This window comes from Battus philenor, unplaced genomic scaffold (assembly GCF_028537555.1).
Source record: "Battus philenor isolate CCGP_79_NKW_IND1 unplaced genomic scaffold, ilBatPhil1.0.hap1 SCAF_7, whole genome shotgun sequence".
Taxonomy (NCBI): Eukaryota; Metazoa; Arthropoda; class Insecta; order Lepidoptera; family Papilionidae; genus Battus; species Battus philenor.
In genome coordinates this window covers 6,155,550-6,176,875 of record NW_027181737.1, presented here as the reverse complement: position 1 = coordinate 6,176,875, position 21,326 = coordinate 6,155,550, and the positions used below count along the sequence as shown (strand labels likewise).

General features: G+C 32.3%; 1 protein-coding gene across 3 annotated transcripts in view; it reads right to left on the bottom strand.

Moving 5' to 3' along the window:
• heph (polypyrimidine tract-binding protein 1 heph) overlaps positions 1 to 21,326 on the bottom strand; it is a 404,307-nt gene that overhangs the window by 277,578 nt on the left and 105,403 nt on the right. The window contains exon 2 of one of the 3 annotated variants that reach the window (XM_068774756.1): positions 5,793 to 5,832. The exons of the other annotated variants lie outside the window; for them this stretch is intronic. The gene's annotated coding sequence lies outside the window, so the exon portion shown is untranslated. The remainder of the gene's footprint in view (positions 1 to 5,792; positions 5,833 to 21,326) is intronic. 3 annotated transcript variants of the gene reach the window in all.

Below are 21,326 nucleotides of genomic sequence, written 5' to 3'. Positions count from 1 at the left end.
CTTTTACCCTGACCCGGCGGTGACGTGAGAGTAATTCTGTTTACGTCTCTATAGCTAGCGAGGCTGCACATCTGCGATTGAAACTGATGTGGTTTGGTAAGGCTTCCGCGTTTAGAACAAAGGCGTCAAAGAAGACAGTGGGGTTTTGGCATTTGATGCGTTTTTCGAAATTGATGCCCCTGAACGGAAGAGCTATGAATGATTTCCCCACGAGAGGAAAAGAAAAAGGAATTTTTAACATGTCCAGACATCGCAAAAATTGTAGGTAATCTGTCAGTGTTGTTATAGGGTCCCGGATGCAAAACATTGAAGCTCTGGATAAGGATTATCAAGAAATATTCATATGAGAGCGAAAGGAATTCGCATCTCAATTACCCAACTCTAGTCCGTTTGCATTAAGAATGCAATATATCATCAGTTGTGTTCACAGTGACCAGCTGAATATGTGGTACAATTTCGACCGTAACAACTAATTACGAACAAAGAGTTTGTACGCCGAGGGTGAAGACATAAAATAAGGAAGATTGACACCGAGAGAAAGGGGAAGTTACGGCACGGGGGAAGAAGAAATTTATATGTTAAAAAATTAAAATTAAAATTTTTGATTTAATAAATTTATATAAATTAAACTGATATACTTATAGTGATACGTCAGGTCTATTACAATCTGGGTTCGCGATATAGAAATCGAATATCGTGCAAGATAGTTTATTTTTTGTTTACTTTCACGCTGTTGGCTAATATACGATACGCCTCATTAGTACCGTTAATTCCGTGTCTTCTTCACTGGAAAAGACACCTCGCTAGTAAATGAAACAGAAAATTAATAGAAGCAAAAAAAATTTTCTTTAAATAAATAGTAATTAAATGTCAATGAAGTTATAAAAAGTTAATGAAAACTTTATATGCTCAAGTGCAATTAGGGAATACAAAAACAATAGTAGTAAATAAATAAATAAAAAATAAATTTTGTCATTTTTCTACCCGACAGTCCGTCGTGAAATAAAAAAATTGACTCAAACCGAAAACTGATCCTAAACGAAGAGTTAAAAAAAGGTATTTGATTGAACTCAATAAAATGTACGTAAAACAATATCCAATAATTGCTTATTTTGTAGTATGGCTAACTTTAACTTATTTTTAAATACAATTATGTACTCCCAATGAGCAGTGGTAGCCCAGCGATATAGGAGTGAGAATTACGATCGTAGGTCGCAGGTTCGATTCCCGGGATTCAATCTTATGTATTTAAAATTTTGTGCATTCATTATGTATTATTGCCAATGCTCACAAGTTTCCAGATGATGGACAGCAGCCTCCTCGTATCATAATAGAACGATCGCAAACCCGCCGTGGCGATTTTGTTACATCGCCCCATAAATATTTTTGGCGGAGGCCTGCGCCATGCAGTGTATGTGTGGTCTAAAACAACGAATCCCAATGCTATTCTCCGGGGTTTTTAATGCTTAGACTCGATTTCAATGTTCCTAATGTGACCGTTGACCGTTGATTGAATATTTGACTTTCTAAGATCTTTTCTTAATTTTATTCTCAAAACTTCATTAAGTGTTTTCTACTGCGTCATTAAATGTATTACATATTTCGTGTTTCATCCTTACATAGTTGGAATGGACTACAAGTCATCTATAGGTCGAATCAGAGGACCTATAGACAAAAGAAAATTACCGTCATAGACCCGTAAAATAGCAAGTTGAAGTTAAAGTTAAAGCTAGCAAGCAAGTTCTAGAGACAAGACGCAACGTAGGAAGTCCACTTACAGTGTGAACAGGCGACCTGACCTGACTGACGTGAAGGTAGTTCGAAACACTGGGTGCAAACCGCTTGCAATGGGACTTATGGGAAATCTATGGGAGGATGCCTTGTAAACGTTTTACTAAATAAATTAAATTATAATTATGGTAATTAAATTATTCGAACTGTAACTTTAGTGACATAAATTAACTATATTTTTAGAAATCATACAATTAAAAAAGGATAAAACAAATTCTAAGGAGAATAAAGAAACTATAGCAAAAGCATTACAATTTTTTTATAATCTGGAAAGTTAATAAAAAAATAAGATCAAAAAAGAATAGAAGTAAATATAATTTCTCGTCGCGCGGTTTGTTTTAAACCCCTCATCTCACAAGATTTGCCCTCACGGCAATATTGTTGTATAAAGACAAAGAATTTCATAAAGAATCCACCCACGGCGAGCGCTTTTGAACAACTGGGCTTGAGTATCGTTATAGTAACAAATTAATAATATTAAGCTTTTAATTAGCCTAAAGTGAAAAACTCGTTCTCTTTGAAGAGAAAGCAATATTTGCTTTACTAGTGACATAATGTCTAAAAAATAGGGTTGTTTGCGTTACTCGAAACCATTTTTTTTACAAATTATTGTTTAAATGAATACAGTAAGTATTACACAATCACATTATGTTATTGAGTAATAGAAAATTATATAGAGTGCGAGTAAAAGCACGAAAGCGCCGCCACGCGCATTGATAGCGGACTAATAGAATGTAATAAACTATCCCCCCTTCCCTCCGTCTTGCGGCGCTCGTACCTAAGGAGCGGTACAGCGGTTTTGGCATTACTATATTATTATTAATAAGACCAAAAGATTCCACGACGAAGACACGATTCTTACAATTTAAAAAAAAGTTTTTTTTACAGCTAAAGGTACTTTTTTTATAGCCGAGCGCAATAGTGATCAAGTGAACAAACGATACGAAACTCCAGCGATTTAACAAGCACTTAAAAAAGTTTTTGTAAAATCATTAACATTCATGAATAATCTGACATTTTTTTTGTTTGTTTGGATAGATCTTCGTGCCCACTAAAACCCTCGGAGGTCAAGCTCTGCGCAATATGCGGGAACATCATTAGAATTTTTTTCTGGCCTCCTTATCGCGCTGTGCTAACCTAACCTGTCTTAATGATTTTATTCTCTTCTTTTATATCTAATTTCTTTTTCATCTTCTTTCACAAAAATTAAAGCTAAAGAGGAATAGGAATCTACTTTGTTGTTTAATGAATTGTACAAGTAGAGCACATGGCCCCAGACAAATATTTTCTTTATGATTATAAGAAATTTTGAAAATCACAAATGATTTTGAGATTTTATGCTTGACTCCAGCTGACGTAAAAATTTCAATTTAAATATATTCATTTATTCGTGTTCGCCTTTGCTACCCCTAAATCGCCACAGCGACCAGTCTCACGCTGTCAGCATCCAGCGAGTTCTCGCGCCCTTGATAACAGTCCACCTACCTATACCGCGTATAACAGCTTGTCGTCGCAACTCCTACAACTACATGTGAGTTAAATGCAACTACGCAACTAACACTTTGTAACAATTGAACGCGAAATATCGTAATCCTCCCAACGTTTGTTATTCATACGATAAGCAAACTCATTCCCTGTGTTACCAATATGACAAGTTCAAAATTTCCTTGTGGAGTTGGTATAAGACCGGGGATTAACCTTTAATTACTTTAATTACGCACGGGGCTGATCTTACGCAGGTAAACAAACTTCGTCTCCCGCTGCCGTCTTGCGGTCTGGTGAATTTAGCAATATAAGGGCAATAACACATTCAAGTCATTTATATATATTACGAACATCTTCGTAATAACACTTTGGCGGAAATATAATTTAAAAAGAGTATTTAAGAGTAACAAGAATGAAATACTAAAAAAAAAACAATATTTTTAAGGGTTGCTATTAATTTGAAATCAATATTTCTTTTAAAATCCTGTAACTCGTATTATAAGTTTGAAGTTAGTTTAGAAACAGATTTCAATGACATTTACCACAAAAAGATTATTCCAATTCTTGGAAAATTTATTTATTGGTACAAAGTTAGTAGTTTATTTCTGACAATATTTTCTTTGAAAGATCTAATATGCCTATACATTATACGTTGGCGTATTAAATTATTACGTAACTTTGGAAATAAGGCCGTCTACGCGACAAAATAAACAAAATAGTATGACGATTAAAATCCGCATGACAATTCTTTTTAATAAGCAACATACATGATGATTGGTTGAAAGTCTAAATGTATAAAAGAGATGAATGCTCATTTGTCAGAAAAATCCATAAAATGTTATAGACCTATTTCCAACTAGCCTGTATAAAGTAATTTATTGAATTTCGACAGGCCGATACTTTAGTTCGACGAAGTCTATAGGGACAGATTGTAAATAATAATTTTATATGGTTTATATAGCACACACAAAAGTAATTTGTCGTCAATGAATTTATGATACACCCTATCCAAAAATTAATTGATTTAGGAATAATAAATAACGTAATAATAACATACTAAGAAAATGCGTTTTCAAAATTTAAATTACAACGCAATAAGATTAATTTGTTATCCCTGCAGACTTTCTATTGCTAGAAGGTACAGGTCTGTCGCATTTCAAAAGGAAAAAAAAAACTAAAACGTAAGATTATTCAAAGCGATACAGGTAATTGTAAATTGGTGTAAAAACTTTTTGGTGACCTATGAGCTACACAGTGTCTTTTAAAATTTTGAACGGATTTAATTTGTCATAAACATTGTTACTATGTTCAGGCAAACCAATATGGAAGACAGTCTGTATTGTACCAAGTTACAGGTACAGGAAGCGTCAATACAGTCAGTGTACACACATCTTAATGTGTACCGAGTTATCTCAGCGCATCTCGGGCGGGGACACTCACGTCCGGACGAAATGATTAAATTACTACATAACACTAACTCAAATATATTGTGCCCGTTTATATTTACCTGCGGACGTGCCCAAACCGAGCTCCCCAAAGCGCTTTACTGAGTATATTTGTTATAAACACGGAAATATTTCAATGTTGCATGCACTAATTAGTTAATATAAGACCCGTTTTCATTTCCGTTGCTATATTTAAGACTCGCTGTTGTTATTAACTCTTACTTACTACATAAATAACAGGCAAAACAAATGACAGTTGATGTTTTGTATCACTTGTACTTATTTCTAAAAGCTTATGAATCGCTTAAAAACTTGATATAACACGAAGTGAAACTATAATAAATTAAATTCAGCCAGTACAAAACAAATTTCATGCGACGAAATAAATTGTACGAAATGAATATGAATAAATTAAAATAGCTATGAGAAACGTTTTATTAGTTTAATGAGTAATGAAATTTAAGATTTCATATTTTGCTCAAAGTGGAATTGTCTACGCCGTGTACACTATTATCATTAAGTAAATTACATCTTTTCCGCTATGTTGCTAAAACGTTTCGCAAACGTATTCCATAATTTAAATTAGATTTTATATTTTTCTTATTAATTAAATATTAAATCATAACATTACTGAACCTGGTCAAAGAATTTATAACTAAGTGCACGTCGTTCTCTCTTCGAAGCTTTACGACTTCTTATAATTTCTAACAATGAAAATCCTTAATGTTAATTTGTATTAATAACAATATATATATATATTCACTCATTTAATGTGTTGACATACATTTCACACGTGTTTATTACATTATAAGTGAAACGAATATTTAATGCATATTTATAATTACGTTAAGTATTAAAAGTTACAATACATTATAATACAGACAATTTTGAGTAACTGACAAAATATTAGTAAGCGCCATCTATGTTTTTCCCTTAGTACTAACGTAACAGTACTATCAGCGAACAGGAGCGTCATACGAATCCCATCGTAAACTACACGCTTCGTTGAATAACGTCGATGCCAGCGCCTCTCCTATTGTTAAAGTAACTTCTTTAGCCAGATCAACTTACAATTTATTTTGTAGCAGGCGATGTTGTAAATCCGTTTTACCTGAAAAAATTAAAAGTCTTTTACTAATAATCACTAGTAATGTTATTAATATTCACTGGAAAAGTTTTATTATAATTTTTATACATTACAGATTTTCTGCTATCTTACAAATCGAAGAACACAGCAAATTTGGGGTTTAGAAAACAAATGTAACAATTTTATTTATGTTGCAATTACACACATACGTATACATAAATTATATACATATATTACTGCATGATGACTCATCATGCTCATAAATGCATTGAGGAAGCTTTGTAACTGCAAACCATCCATGTAATTAATATTCCAGTCAATAAGCACGTTTGTCCCGTCATCCGTCGCTATTCGCCCGTATACATATAGAAATGTTCATAGAAACTTTATAGGTGTACAAACTTATACATATCTACATCTGGTTCGATTTAGATTGTCCCTGTTTACTAAAAAAAACCTTTTTTTTAAATCATCGTCCTTCATTGTACATAGCAAATTAACTAAACAAGCTTTGACATATTTGTACTGGAATAAACATTATTTTATGGATTTTCTTGTTTAAATTTATTTTAACACGTTGGATACTTGTCGTATTTATTTTCTCCGTATCAATAAATACAATGGATAAAAATTTAAAATCTTAACATACGTTTATATTCATTATGTTCGTGTCAAAATGTGAAGGCGAAATGAAGGGCAGCAACCCGACAGAAAGCTACGTTTTATGCAAATGTGTCGTTTTGCTTCATTTACAAGTCTATTTAATGCTTAACTACGACGACCCGTCCTCCTTTTGTTTAGTTGTAATTTTAAGCCCGCTATAAATGCGTGTTCATTACGAGGACCCACAACATATACTACGTAATCGTAATTGTAATAAACGATTAGCGATTTCCTAATATCGCACACATTGGCGCACGACAACACATCATTATTTTATTTTGTAGTGTTTTTATAAGAAATATGAACGCTTATACAATGTCTAGCCTTTACACATCGTAATCACCATTATCAATAAAAAGTTATCACACAGAAAAATGTTTCTTTATTTTATTTTTTCTATTTGAAGTGACAAGCCAAGAACAGATAGCAAATATTCTTTAATTTTATTATGCAGTAATCCGAATTTTGATAACGTTTTTTATTACTATTTTATCATTACTTATTTTATTACTTCAGGAGCTGAAAATTCTAGGATTTTGTTTTAGGATTCACACTTTATCCGCAAATTAACTATACATTCACCCTTTTAAAGATGTCCATGCCTATAACCAAACATTCTGAACAAACATTGTAAATTTTTGATGCATCGTTAATTTATTTTAAGTCTCAAATTATATAAAGGTTTAATGTGAGATGTAATGTCTTATATAGTCGTTAGAAGTGGATCGCTCTGCACGGGCATCGGTGTTAATGGAAAATTAATGCATAAAGTTACAGAACAACAATTTCACTTTATCATTCACGATTCGCCGTTCAAGTGCAACAGCTCGGTGGCCGAACGTGTTTAGCCAAAGTGAAACAGTTGGAGACACGTGTAACGTGTCCGCAAGAATTGCAACATTAATTAAAAGAGACGAATTATTTACTCCCATGTGATCTGTATCTCATCAATTTTGTAGTCACCGACCACATAACAACCGAAGATATTTTGCTACGAATCAAATCATTTTAAAGATAGTGTAATCATTAATATATGTTTTCGATTTGTGGTCTTTACACAATTATAATTAAATATTTCAAAGGATTTATAATTTTAGAATTAACGTCTTGACATTAATAAAAAATGAAAAGTAATTTAAACATTCATGTCATTAGATTTTTGTTAATTAAGCTGAATTAGGTATAGATTTTTGCAAACTGCTTAGTAACATACTCAATGATAAACAAAAAAATAGCATTGATGATAGTAGCAAAAAATAGCAGCTCAGAGCTTTGTGTAACATTTGAAGCTGTCCAATCTTAATCTTATGAGGGAAGGAAATATTATAATACAGATTATGTTGACAACGGTAAGACACGTTTAATTTCACGTTAACGGCGCTATTTTTTACTAAAAAGTTTATCTTTATTTTGAATATTAATTTATATATTTATTTTATTTTGCTGATTAGTAATAGTTTGACAACATTATTCAAGAGCTTTAGCTTAATATAAGGAAGATTTTTCATTTTTCAATAAAAAAATCATGATTTAAACTCTATGGACTGTACTACTTGCTATTTTAACTCTTTAACCCTTATTATACAAATAGAAATGAATATGAAATAGCTACAGTGACCATTTATTTCCATACTACTGTTTGTCGGCAGGCCTAATCACCGGGGCCTGGCTTACATAGACGAGCGGGATTAAAAAAATTAATAATTAGTATCTAAATAGGCTACGTATATTAATCGCAAGACCGATATGTTTTGTAAAAAGAACATACTTTCACTCAGTTTCTACTTACTTATATTTCTACGATATAAACAGTACAGTTTTATTATTTCAAAACTATATTCGTAAGAGAGGCCCTCAAGGTCACGCAACTGTGTCGTCCTTTTAAAAACGTGTTACACGTCCGCAATTTTTCGCGATGAATGACCTCCGCTTCTTCAAGGCGAGAGTCACAAATGAATAAAATATATTACTATTCGCTCTCGTAGTTTTTTTTTTAAAGACATTGCTCACTAACCTTGAATATGCTTTAACATTTTTAATAAGCTTAATTCGTTTTTTTTTTTAATTATATATAGAACATAAAAATATAGTTTCGATCATGAATATAGTCTTAGATAAATAGAACTGCCCTTTAGTCTAGGTCAGAAATACGCTTTTTTCCCTTTTGATAGGTTTTAATAATTGATAGAAATACTAAGCAGAAATTAAACTAATCAAAGATGTATAGTTAAGGTACATTAAAAATTTTAAACCCACATCAAATATTATACTTCTTTTGAATTAACGTAAGTTATCTATCGAACATTGCTACAAATACGTAGCCACGTGGGCTATTCACTTGTGTGTCACTTGCCTTCCTTAAAGATCCGTATTTGGCTATCTTTCCCCAATAATTGAATGTGCAAATTAGCAAAAGAATGCAGAAGTAACACTGACATATTCATTGATTCTTTTCATTGTTCTCGTTGCAATGATATAAATTATCTATTATACTGAATGCCATCCCAATCCATAGTATCCCACTGGAATAAGTTGCTGTGACATCCTTCTACCACGTACTGGCATTTTTTACCTTATTTCTTATTTGTGTTTTTACTGTTTGCTTATAATTATTTGTGCAACCTGTTTTTAATCAGTGTAAAAGCTTAACATTAAAAAAAATATATGTTAATGCTAGTGTTGTTAAGAAGACAGTCGCGGTAATTTTAGTTAACAACACATGCCAAATTCCTGTACACACTTGTAACACTTGTTTATCTAATACCACAGACAAACGGTAGAGCACGGTACACGCTCGCGAGGCCCGTCTGCCTATATAACACACATAAATAACGTCACAACAGCGACGTCAGAGGCAGATCTCCGTTTGCAAACCAGACCGCGTTTGAACTGTTGTACGCTATGCCCATTTTAGTTTGCTTCTGACATGCTATTAACTGTTATGATGAATAAGTAAAAGTCATCTTTGTAAACAGTACTGCAACTTAATGAACGTACAAGTTGAATTAAAAACATGTAGTTACTTACTCACGGTCTTGTTTATAGGTTAATAAATCTATATAAGAGCAAAACTCCAGAAACGCTTGCCAAATCAACATTTTCTGTTTCATTACTTTGTTAAGACACGTGGAAGGTTCTTAGGAATAAAAAAAATTGCGAGGACAATTTAGGAACTCCGCTTTTTTTTCTGACCTAGCAATGAATTAACAAAAACAACCATTACTGGCTGCTATACGTTGATATCAAATCAATCAAATTAAGAAGCGTCGTAATTGTTACAAGAGCATTAGATTCATGTGTCAAAATGGAATAAGATTCAATTCAATTTTTATTTTATTGAACTGTGATAGGCTTATTACATTTAACAGAATAAATTCAAAATTTACTATTTATAAGCTTGTCACTGCTCCCTTTGTTTATAGTAAAATTTATAAAACTCACAATGTTTATGGCATTTTTACAAAACAATATTTACTATTTTTATCGATAACATTAGTAATTTGTTTTTAGTTTACACATATTCTGAAATAATAGAAGAGTTGATTGACAATCCACAAATTATACCAGCAATCACGACTCGATAATATCGATTTCAATTAATAATGGTTACTACCTAACTCCTTACAAGGATAATTCGGTTAACAATCTCAAAACCGTAAAAGACAGGATCTTCGAGATGTCCTCTACATTTATCACACCACTAATACGTAAGCTATGATGGTCAAACATGCTGATTATTACAATGTTATTATAACCATTCTACTTTGGAAGAAAAGTATTTTCTAGACTACTTCATTTAATGTTGAATAATAACATTGTTTATTTTGTACTCTACTAATACCAGAAACGTGAGTTAAACAATTAATTTCGCAAAGGAAAGGAAACTATAAAACTAAATAATTTATATTTCATCTAACCATAAATAAAGGTACGAACCGAATACGACACCCCAGCCGAACTAATATTAGTTTCGCGTTTCATTCGGCCGGTTGTAAATTTCAGCAGTTTACTGTTGTGGCACTATTCAGCAACAAATATAGGTTTGCGACTCCCGAAACTAATATCCATTGCAAATTATACCTAATTGCTTAGGACTTATAAAATTAACAATGAACTGCTCGTAATTTAGCAACGGCAAAATAATAATGTACAGCTCCCGAATAGCGAAGTAACGTTCGAAGCATCGAGAAGCATGAAATAGCTTCGTGATAACGGCACGGGAGTAATAAACTAGCAAGCTATTACTTGGCGAACTGAACAAGGCAAATCTTTGCGTAACAGTGAACAGCTCATTAGGTAAATTGATATATTTAATTAATGTTAATTACTTATTACGTACCATCTAAATTTCACTCATATCCATAAAATTCAATACCCAATTTATTTCTCAGTATTTTTTTAAATTATTTGGCTTTATGTATAAAAAAATGTTTTAATCTTTACTTATAACATTACTGTAAATGTTGTCCGCACTTTCAATGAGCAGGTGCATCAGAATTTGTAATTGTCAATAACTAAAAATTATAATTATTTCAATGCTTATTCTTTTGGTGTGTTTAAATAAATGTAAAACCGAAAATCTGTTTCAATATCGTCTGTTGAAAGTAGTTAAAATATATAAAATATAGTTATAAAGGAATTTTCTATTTTTAAGACTTAATTTTAAGGACATGAATAAATCCAATATATTCATAATAAAATTTCACAAAAATCCGTAAGTAAAAATGAGTTACAACTTTTACCATTAATCTTATTTTTAATATAAAAATGAACAGTAATAACCAATGAAAATTCAATATTTAGAGTAGGGACTTTGGAGCCAAAGCGCGTGACACCATTAGGAAGCGGGATACCCTTCGGAATGTCATGCTCTCTTCACTCACTGACTTACTCGATCGAGCTGGCTATACATATTTTTAATCGAGAGCTATATTTACGTGGTACATATGGCGTGTATACATTAAGATTTACCAAAGCCCCATAATCTACAGATATATATTTTTAAGAAAGAACTTGAATACCGTACGATGCCTTGATCTAAGATTTTGAAAATGCTAACAATTTTTTTTCTCTATAGTAACGCAACTAGACATGCACGTGCAACCTTAGGCGATGTTCGTTCAATGGTGTATCGTTTTAACTTTTCTTAAATTTATTGTTTCAATAACTAGGCGTAGTAAATTATTTCGAAAAGTATCCAACAAAAAAGAAGTATCTCTGTCTCGTATCAGGAAAACACCATCTTGTAACATCATCTTCACCGTGTTCTTTGGGGTATAACATGCAAAACACCTGCAAATATGGCCCTTGTAAAGAAAAAGAAACAAATAAAACACTTCTCGAGTATTAAGAATTTACGTTGATGTCTAAAAAAGTAATTTCAATGGCGATGTATGCTTCTAATAGGAATGTGTTAAATAAATTTCATTTACTAATGAGTCCATTAATTAATAATAATAAACCACACGGCCATAATACCCTTGCATCTTATTATTTAAATTGTAATTATTTGACATAAATACATTTATACCGCCGCAATTAATATCAAACATTCATATTCATTTAAAATCTTACATATTATTTTGTGGTTTCGTGGTTAGTTTACTGAGTTCACTCCATATTATTATTATTATTTTGAATATTTGGTTTCCTACGTGATTTTTTCATAATTATTTACGTTTACAAATAAAGGGACAACGTTTAAACACAAAACATCTTTATTGACCTCCGAATAGTAAATAAATCTAACATTCACAATCTATTTGTAGAAATAATTAAATTCGTTCAAGTCAACTTGAAAGTGTCAAGGCACCACCTAGACAAATTCCAAAGAAATGAAAGGATGAGAAGAGCGGCCAAACTCCTCCTTTTCAAGAAAAACACCGTTATAAATATGAGCCTTATTGCCTATTCATTTGTTTCTTGCGGCAAACATTTACGTGTATTAATAATGGTCCATATTCAAATGTGTGTTACAGACTAGGCGATTATTTATTCCTTACCAATGGGATTGCTAGCGAACGCCATTTAACCATATTTACACTTCACTGCATTTTACCTTTACATAACATGTGAAACCACTACGAAGTCACATTGAGGCGCGGTTAGAAGAGGACATTTTACCAAAGGCTAAATATAAAAACTGCGTACTCAACGTAAAATATCTTGTAGTCTAGAGACATCTGTACAGCCTGGGCGTAGTATATAAGGTACGTCAATAACGTTTTCTTTTAGATTTACGTGAACTCTAACTAACGAGGTACATATTGAAGCGGCTTTGAATAATCTATAAATCCTTACCAGACATGTTTTCATAGTAATATTAATAAATATAACTTAATACTACTTACCTTATTAGGTTCGGTTATAGGTTTCATATATATCAAAAATATTGTACAATTGTTATAATTAAATATTTTACTGCATTATACCATTAAACGTACACCTTAACATTCTGACATCAATTCAATTTAGGAGACGGGCGAAGATGTCGCGGTTCCTTGAAAATAAACGACACATCTTTCATCGCTAAAACCTTTCAGATTTACGGGTGCACGAAAACGAATGTCAAGCCCGCTACAAAGCTCCGACTACTCCGCGAAACATCAAACATGTTTTTTTAAACAGAATAAAAATAAAAATTTATGTATGCTTCTTAAAACGCAATAGAATAAATCAAAATGGGCGTTTTGATGTAACCATGTTCCCGTTTCTCAAAATCGTAACGTCAAACGTTTATATTGAGGAAACTATAAAATCGGGATAATCATAAAAGCAAAGTTGGGCGGCAGCCAACTGAGCGTCGACAATGAAAAATAATTCGACATACGGCCCGCGACTCTACGGAACTGGATCAAAAGTTTTACGTTTTATTGCTCGTTGTTATGTCCGCGTTCTACTATTTATACTGAAATATGATTTGTTTGTTTATTCAAGAACCGAACCCTGGTTTGCTCTGAATCTATCTACTACGAGGTTACAACATATTGGTAATAACACTAAATTAAATCCTTTCAACGTTGATAACTTTCTTAGATATAAAAGACAACAGAATACTATAAAGTCAGCTGTTGTTTCATACAACGATCTTTTCATTCAACATTCAGTTATTTCTTGATATTTCTAACAAAAACAACCAATAATGTGTTTTGTGTTATATATAAACATCAACATTTCATCCATAGGACATTAACTGTTGAACATATGCTTTTCCCATAATTTGGAATAGAAGTGGCCCGCATACAGCGACTTCCGACAATCTTAAAAAGCTTGCCTGAACACTTTGCCGATCCGTGATCTCCAATACAAGATCTTAAAGCCCAAGCCGCTGTTTGTTTTACGTGCTACGTGGTCTGCCCGCTACCATTTCAGCTTGTCAACCCGCGGAGCTATGCCAGTTAATTTAGTTCGTTTAAGGGTCATTTTTGACAAATTTGGCCTGTTTCTAAAACTCAGATGTAAAAATTGCATCACAATTGAATCTCTTTGGGTAAATTCAAACACAATCACTTCTAACAAAAAGTTTAACGAAGAAAATTACAAATTCGTAAGATACTTCACATGCACTGATTAAACATTGGCTCGCATAGTATATAAATGCTTATACCCTCTGATTGGTAACTAAATAACACGCAGTAGTCAGCATAAATTACTTCGGTCCGGTCTGTTAACGCCAAGATTGATACCTATTACCATGAAACACACTTATGCTGATGAAAATTTTTATTCTGCTATGTAAAAGCGTTTAACAATATCTACACTCCTAACGTACGCTCATCTCAGTCATTTGATTTAAGTAAAAAATAATAGTAAAAGGTTCAATCGCCTTTTATTAAATTCAGTAAGGGACAAAATTAAATAAAAGAAATCTTTAACGTACTAATTATGTAATATATTCAATATCATTAAATGTAGGAAATATCAGTGATGATAGCGATTGGTTCAAACAATCGACGAATTCCGGAAGTTCTACGATTGTATAGAGTTCGTTATAAAAAACACAAACAAAAATTGTATAGGTTTTTTTCTCTAAACCTTAATAGATCATTTAGCTAGAAATGAAGAGCTCGCTCAACATCCGTATTATATTGTAGATTTTAAAGTACGCAATTTTTAAATCACCACGCAAGTTCGGCAGCGATCCAACCGGTTTAAAATTTTGCTCGTCTCGGCTTGCACGTGTGGCAACACAGCGCGCCGCGAGCCGCTGTATTGTTTAAGAATTCGAAATTGCACTTGTGACGCGTTATGAAATTTTTTGTCCTATTGGACATGATCAATTCCTTTCTTCTCTTGAACTTCATATTTAAGTAAATTAATCCTTTTATCTTTCGTACAATATTTCCTGAATTGCGGAACAGTATAAGTTAGTCCGCCTATGTGTTACCGAATACAGGCGAGTAAGTTTGCGAACTTTAACATCGCGATTCGATATGTCTTTTTTTTACGACTGACAAGGGCCTAAATATATTTTTTATGTCACAACTTTGCAAATACCCTAGTGTCGTTATTAGTGCTGCCAAATGAATCAGATCCAAATACGTTTAAAAGATGTATATGCGAATATCAAACATATAAACATTTTTATGAGTTGGTTAAAATACTATAAATTTTTCTAAAAAAAAGGAAAATCGCCTCAACGGGGGCATAAATATGTATATAATAAATGAATTTGCACATACTAGATTTTCTTGTATATTTATTTACGTAATCTTTTCATATAAAGTAACATTGTGAGCGAAAAGAGCTAAGTCGTAATGAGTATGAAAAGTTTCTTGTAGTATGTAAGTAGCAGAGAAAATAAATCGTAAGTCTCAAGAGGCCAGTACGTTGTCTTTATTCCATCCTAATGCTAGTTTTTCTTTATGTTGACGAAACGAGAACAACATGGGCTGGTGTTAGTGCTAATTAACTCTAAAAACTTTATAGTTTTTACATCCTAGTAAAATGTACGTATACACATTGAAAGGAGTTATTAAGAAAAAAAAACTAGAAAATAATTCTATAACAAACGATATATGAATATTATGTTGTACATAGTTTTATAAAAACTAGCTCAGTACGGCAATAAATAACCAGAGACAACGCCGCGTAACATACTGCTTGTTACACAACACAGGAGACGAGAGCCGCACAAAACCGAATGCCTTGATTTAATATAAGTCAATTTAGGCCAATTTAGTTTCGCGCCAATGCATCCGCACCGTTCGACACAATGCGTCTATCCTCTTCCCGCACACTGATTGAATAGATCCCGGCTTTGTACAGCTCGCAATGAAACAATTGCAACAAAATTGCGCGAACGCCGGTCTTATCTTCACGCTCTAAGGTGCACTGATGCTCTTTGCGAAATACATTCGGCTGTACTTGACGTTTGACGTGCAATTGCCGACAGAACCCCACTGTACAATGTAATAAATCAGATTTCATGTTAAATGCATTAAATATATTAACTATGTCAATTTTAAAATAACAAAAGCTGATTAGAAGAACTATAGATGGATAGATAGAATAAATAAATAAAAACACTTTTATTGCAATTAGAAGACGTCATAACGTGGTTTATAACATAAAGTAACATAGATTACATGGTACAAATCATAGAATATTCTGTATAAATAATCGTAATTATTATAAGTTTAACGTGGAAAGTTAATTAACATTCAATACGTTTACAAAACTAATCAATTTCATTTTAGTATTCATGATTAACGACTGATACAGCGATTGGAGTGGAACAGCCGCTGCCTTTGAGTGATTTGTTGGTGTACTAGTAAATTTATATTTATGTTTTGACAGTTATAAAAATTGACAACAACGCTAGTTGTCCCTAAGCTAACAAGGTTCGCTCTGATTCATGTCAATTTAAATACAATGATGAAGTCTATTTAATAATGTATTGCTATGAAGAAGGTGAACGCCCGGGCTCATCAAGTGACTCCAAGTCAAATATAAAACAGAAATATTTGCTGATGTACTTAGAGGAATACTAGAGAATAACTTTACTGGCTCGGTATTTATTTTAAAATACATTCTTTTTGGCGCCAGGAAGTTTCTTATGGAGAGAAAAAATAAAAAGGTTGGCAGGCAATAAACACAAAGAGCAAGGGATAGATGATAACCAAAACTATCCCTTGCTGTCGAACATTTGGTTGCAATAAAACAAAAATTAATCAAATGAATAAATAGTTGTAATAATTTTTTTTTTGCTTGATCACATGCATTACTCATTTAATGTTTTATAGATAATTATAAAGTATTACATAGAATCTACCACATTATGACTAAAGATTCGCAATGTACGAAAAAGAAAACCTATTTTTTGTAGTTCTGTATAATTAGAATAAAAGGAATAAATAACTGATAATTGTTTTCAAATTAGACTGCTTCAGATTTTAACTTTTAAGTCTGAAATCTTAAAGGGAAGCTAATTATTATCAAAATATAAAAACAAGTTTTTACTTTGTAACAAACAAGAGCAATGACTATTCTATAACGTATTCTCCAAAATGAACGCCGTAAAATCCTATTAAAACTAATACATCATGTGAATTATTACCATTTGACAATACTAATGGAAACGACAATTAATAGATTATTTATTATAATTCTAGGCATTCATATTATAAATAAAATTAACGAACAGTTAATCTAAACAATTTCATCAATTAGCTGAAGTTTAGGCTAGTTCACATGATACGTTAAGTATATGTGCATCATATTCTAGTATAGACGGATATCTAACGTAAGTCTTTTATGTTAAGGCTTGTAATATGTCACCCGAACGTTAGCTGCTTTACACTCCTAACTCAACTTCGAATTCCGCGTATATATCTTCAAATTTCATTTTATTTTTGTCTTGGAAAAATCTTTAATCCGATTCAATTAGTCTGATTCGTATACCCTTTTGTAATGAATATGCAAGATTTGGAAGGGTCAGTAAAGGACCGGAGAGATGAGAGATACAGAAATACATAATAAGTAAATTGATAAAAATACGAGATTACATTTTTATGTTCCATAAAATAAACCTTTTTTTTAATGATTGAGTTTATTATCGGAGTAAATTTTTAGGGTTACATAAGCTTGTGTGAAAGTAAAGTGAGAAGAACAGTGAAATATTATTGGTACTGTATATAATTTATTTTTGAGAGATTTACATTATTTTATAACTATGAGTATGCTTGTTTGTTCTTAGCTAACACATTAAGATATTTATTTGCAACGTTTCTCTCGTCATCCGTACAAAATAATGATTTCATTGTACACGATATAAAAAAAAATTAAGAGAATTGAATTTCGGTTACGTCTAAAGATTCGAAATATCGTGAGCCGATTACGTTATCCCGCATCCCTTGTAAGTGAAACGGATTGTGGTTCTTATTGAATTTACAGAGTTACCCACATACCGCGCAAGGATAGGAGTGTCTCGTCCCGCCCCACATATTGGCGATCTCATTAAAGTCGGGAAGACCTCTTCACCGTTTACCTCTATGTTAGAAGTTCATATAAAATAATCTGTCATGCCCGTTCCACAAACATTATTGTTTTTTTTTTAACGCTGATTTGTAATTGTATGTCCAGTGCCATTAAGGTTTTGATATAAAAGCGAAAGTAAAAGTTTTACGGGTACATGTTTTAATTCCACTAGAAAATTCTTATAGAGTGTTCTAAATTTAAAAGTTTTAAATTCTCTATGACACATAAAGGAAATAATACTACAGTGTATAGATAATTCAGTGTTTTACCAAACAAAAATAAAATAGCCAGTAATAGAATATTTCCTTTTATCACGAAACCTAAAGTAAACATGAAATGCAACACCGGCGCCTTTATCTTTGTTCTAAAAATATTTACTTCCTGTAAACAGTAGTACGTTTCTTCCGACACGGTTGTCCATATTTCGGAAATATATTTTTATTTGAGTAAAGACGCTCTTATACTTTGTACTAACAATTTCTTGAAGACGTTTCTCGGTCGTAATATAAATGTAATAAAAGTTGAAAATGATGGCTCCTCGTGTTCATGAATGGGATGTCCTTTGAATTGAAAAACCCTCTATGAGATTTATAATACTCTTCTTTGAGTACCTCTTCAGCCTAGAAAGTGTGCCGCTAATTTCCTTCTTTCTCTTTAGTTAGGGGAAAGTTGCTGAATGCAAATTATTCACAAACATCGACTGTTACCTCCTTTCTTCCAGTGTATCTCCTTCTAATCTTGTGCAACATACCGTACCGCGTACTTGACATTTAAATTTCGTTTTTTATATACGTAGTAATGCCTACAAAAAGCAGATGCAGTAATACCGTAATTAAGTTTTACAAACAATAATTTTTTTTTTTTTTCTATTTACTATGTTCATTATATACAACAGATAATAAGAAACAAAAGTAGGCAAGATGTATTATTTTACATACATACGCGCACAAATATATATATATTTGTGTGTGGTGTGTGTATAGTACAATCCAATAAAAATAAAATAGTTTCTCTACTTTATCTACTACTTTTCAGAACTAGCCTAGCGGTGTATCGATGATGTCGAAGTTAGACCCAATGCCTAATCGTGCTGTATTAATATTCAATACATATATGTACTATTTAACTTAGAATCCTAATTAAACAAATTATGGTACCTAAAACTTTCTGATGTGGTCGCTAATATAAACATCAATGTTGTATACAATACCTTAACAAAGTTGGAATAAAAAATAAAGAAAGCGTAAACCATGGGGATCCGAGCCGTCACCTTCAGTAAGGTTGGCGAGGTAATTCTCGCTCAATTAAATGAGTGAATACGCCTCACACGCGTCACCGAGCAATGTGATTGCTTCAGACTTAACTTTATTTCCTCCTTGATAGGAATCGTCTGATATTTATTTATATCTCTCATTGTTTAAAACGAGGTGTATGTTCCTTTTATTGGACGATCTGTTATTTTAATTCAGAGTAATTTTGCTGTGCCGCGTGCTAAGATTTCAATCCGTGTTCAGTCTGACGCAAAATTGATAAAAAAATTGCGAGCTTGTATCGTTTTTTTTAGAATATTATCAAGAACTTCGGAATAGCGTCAATCATGTATACAAATGAATTTTGAAAAGTCGTTGTTTTCGAAAGTTTTTTAAAAAAGGTAATTTATAATATGATATATAGCTACATACCAAATTGTCAATTATGCAGACACCTTTTCACTGCATTTATTGAACACTATTTATTTTCATCGCACATTGTTGCGATTAAAAATGTATGCGTAATATAAAACAGGTCGCAAATTAGTAGATTCACTACGCAACAAGTATTGGCGGAGCTTATTCAAAGTGCTGGCACGCTGACAATACGGAATGCGTAACTACAGAGTTTTGGACACAGTCACCTAAAAACAATGGCAGCAAACTACGTGGTCAAAATTTTCAGATCTGTTTGTTCTGCTTTTGTACACAGTTTTAGAACAGTTTTCCCATGTCTGTTATGTATTTGTATTTATGAATATATGAACATAAATAGCTTCTTTTTAAAGTTCTTCTCTTCCATTCATTGCATAAATAGTTCTAATTTTATGCCTAGCTTAATATTCTTATGATTTAATTAAATGAAATAAAATTTATTACGGATTATTATTAAATTCCTTTCTATCCTCACTTTTTCTATTACTACGGCGTTAAAAAATGAAAACAAAAGAAAAAATTAACGTATGTAAAATCATAATTATGAAAAACACCACCATATTTTTGTAAAACATGTTTTACGATCCAATCTATAACATTTCAAATAATTCAAAAACATCTGTGATATTCTGCTATATCAAATCTGATCTATATAAAAAACAATTAAATGGCAATGTGATTATATCTGTACAGTTATTTCCTATTTATAATTCTTCAAATAAGCATATATAAATTTAGTGTTACTTTAAAGATTAATAGCAGTGGTAGCCCAGCGATAGACGACTGAAACTTGCGATCGTAGGTCGCTTTTTCGATTCCCGGGATACAATTTAATGTAATTCATAATTTGTGCATCAATTATATAGGATTTTCATTTTCATCAATTATATAGGATTTCATTTCCAGAGATTGGACAGCAGTATCCTCTTCGTACCCTAATACCATATTGCGACCACCAATCGATCGCCTGTGAAGCGGGGCGATTAAGATTTATCCCCCCATAGTTATCTTTGGTGGATACCTATGCCCTGCAGTGGACATCTATGGGCTGAAATAACGACTTTAAAGGTTCTATGTATTTAATTTAGAGGCACAAATATGTTAAAAAATAATGTTAATGTGCCGTCTAAATAGGGAGTTTGTTAAACACAACTTATACTTTGGATTAACTTCGATAGCACGATATGTTAAAACATTCACTCTTTAACAGTAAAACTTATAAAAAAAACTTTTCTGGCAGATAACATTTTGGTTGTTCAGCCCCCTAATGATATTCTTTTCTTTTCCGTCCCCTCGTTAAATAAACAACCTCGGAGGATCACAATGGGCACTTAACACGAAATAATATAAAAGTGGTGATGAGTGACTACTCTCTGTCTGCGCGGAATGCAATTTCCTACCAAATGAAATGTTTTATTCAATCCCTTGGGCGCACTAAGGATCGTTCCGTGCCTACCTGTTACGTGATGTAATTGCATGTTCACATGACACGGTATATAAACATCCTTCTTAGAACATTACCGATTGCTAATAAATATATCGGCTTGTTTCACTAGTTGTAAGCAATGCGTATTGGGAGGGCACAGTCAATTATATTGTGCCAAAAATCTTACAAATAAATAAATATGACCTTTCTTACAATTGATTATATAAATTACATAGGTACTAATATAATCATATGCACTTCTCTAT